Consider the following 2,532-nt stretch of genomic DNA (forward strand, 5'->3'; position numbering starts at 1 on the left):
CTACAGAAATGTGTGGACCCCCCCCTCCCACCCTCTTTATTTTCCAGGCTGTTCAGAAGTCAAACCTTCAACATTTTCAGTTTCATTTTTCTATAATTCAACAATTACAAAGTCCAGCCCTTCCTTTCCACAGAGAAATCATGTTAACGTAAAACAGAGACTGTTTGTGCTTTATCTTCAGTTTTGCAAATGCTTTTAAACCATTGGAGCCCAGTTACTTTTTCATTTACCACAAAAGAAAAAACCCATCATTTTACACATAGCTAATAAGTACCTAAGACAATAGATTTATGTCCATGCTGCTACGACTGCCTTTTAAAGATACTGTGAATGTGTGAAAAGCTAATCTTTTAGATTCTCGGTTCACTTGGTTTTGGCCATTATGCCTCTGCAAACACAAGAGAGGATGCTTTGGACTGCTTATCGAGGAATCTTGTCTTAGCCAAGGAGCTCTTTGACAGTAATGAGGCATCAGGGGCAGTGGACTTGCAATACTTTCAACTGCCCGGGGGCGACGTCACTCTCTCCGCCCGCTGACGCAATCCCCCTAAAGAGAGGCTCTCAGCGTCAGCTCGTCTGTTATGTGGTGATGCTCTATGACTGCCATGACCCATTATACTGTATGCCTTTGAAGTTTGCCACGTCACATAGAGTGCCTTGTGAACTACCAAAACACCCGTTATGACCTTTTACACTTGGCTAAATATTTTTAATCCATGTGTTCAGCCTTAGGCTTGTGTTGTGAAAGGCAACGGAGCACACAAGAGAGATGAGGTAGAAAATAACGCAGTTACGTCAGAAGATTACGTTGAGAAACATGCTGTGTTGGGGTGCATTGCCATCAGTTTGGATAAAACTGACAGCTCGGATTTTAGGCATGTAATGGCAGTGATTTGCAAGATTGCCTCATTAATTGTCTTCTTCACAATAAATATTTGTAATTTAGAAACCAAAACAGTCCACTCAATACTGCTGTAATGACTAACTACATATCAACAACTGCCAAAACCTGTCATACGGATAAATGCCTATCAAAAGCCAGCTAAATTAGGTTTACATTTAACAATTTATAGTCATAAAACTCAGTGAGCAGTGCGTCTTTTCTCCAGATGTGTGACTGGAGTTATGCAGCCGGGCCAATGCAGGCCCAGAGCATGGCACAGGATCAGGGGCGACAAAGGCAGAGCTGTGTGTTGGAGCTGCCTATTGTGTGGAATAAGGCTGCCAGCTACAGTGGATAGTGCTGCTTGGCACCATTGCAGTTGGGTCTCTAAGACCATGAGAGGCTAGAATTGTAAAAGCTCTTCTGACACCAACCAACATGTTCAACCTTTCGCTGGAGCTGCCAACAGGACACTACTTTGTCTGAACTGGGATTGGGACAGCTGCCATCTGCATAAATCAGTTCAACTTATTCTAACCATGTAGGTCCGAGACAAAGATGCACAAAGGCACAAATAGGTATAACGGCATTCACACTTTGCATCATATTCATAAGGCTGTGCATCTAGGGTTGGGTAGAGGATAGCGAATCCTCCATCCTCCTAACCCTAACCTAAATAGCAATGCAGATTTTGGTGCCTCATTTCAGTGCCACTTAAATGCCTGTGCTGCTCTCTGATTCTCTGAAACGGACTTAGAGGCGTCACTGCACGTGATGCTAGTTAACACTAGACTTGGCAGCATGTAACATTAGCCTTCCATTAGCCAGTACATGCACAGCCGTAACCGGGGTATGGTTTTACGGATTATGTCTGGTTCAAAAACCACTCCAGTGGAGTGGGGAGGGGCAGTTGAAGTATGTGCAGACGCTTAAACCGATCATAGCCCGGTTAAGGTGTATACATGGAGAAATACCCTGGTTACTGAAAGAGTTCTCTACCTCTGTTACCGTGTAATTAGAACAAGTGTTTACATGGTGATTGAGAAATCGGGGTATTGCCATAACCCAAATATAATTATTTGTTTAAACTGCATGTCAACAGTTAAAATGGTTAAAGCTAAACAATCTAAAATGTGGCTGTAATTTACTGAAAAGGATTCTAACAATGGGACGTACAACAGTCTGCAGCAATAAGACACAGTAGCTGCACCTTAAGACACTGTGGTCGCTGTCAGAGTTGTCGGCAAAACCACATAGAAGGGACTTAATGATGTGTTCAATGTTAGGCTATTGTAAAATACCCTTCTTCCATGTAGTGGTTCTTCTTTGTGTTGTTTAACAGCAATTTACCAAGGGGGTAAGCAATCCACAAACCATACGTCCTATGGAGACATTTTGATGCTATCAAGCCATCACCTGCCTTCACCATTCCACTGACTGCTATTCACGTCGGCGCCACTTTGACAGCAAATAACTTTACATCTGAAGCGTTTGAAGGCTCCTTGTATCTCACGTTATGGCTCCGTAGCAAAAGCGAACAATTGTGTTATAACCGAACAGTACAGGATAAGCTTGCAGGCAGTTTCAAAATACATTAGCTGTTCCGGTTTAATTACTAATGTTAACTAGCATGTTAGTTAGCAATAATT

At 42.6% G+C, this 2,532-nt stretch overlaps 1 protein-coding gene across 3 annotated transcripts in view; it reads right to left on the reverse strand.

The window, feature by feature from the left end:
* The window catches only part of LOC116696286 (guanine nucleotide-binding protein subunit beta-4), a 23,546-nt gene that overhangs the window by 10,968 nt on the left and 10,046 nt on the right, over positions 1–2,532 (reverse strand). The gene's annotated exons all lie outside the window — the stretch shown is intronic.

This window comes from Etheostoma spectabile, chromosome 9 (genome assembly GCF_008692095.1).
Source record: "Etheostoma spectabile isolate EspeVRDwgs_2016 chromosome 9, UIUC_Espe_1.0, whole genome shotgun sequence".
NCBI classification, from domain to species: Eukaryota; Metazoa; Chordata; class Actinopteri; order Perciformes; family Percidae; genus Etheostoma; species Etheostoma spectabile.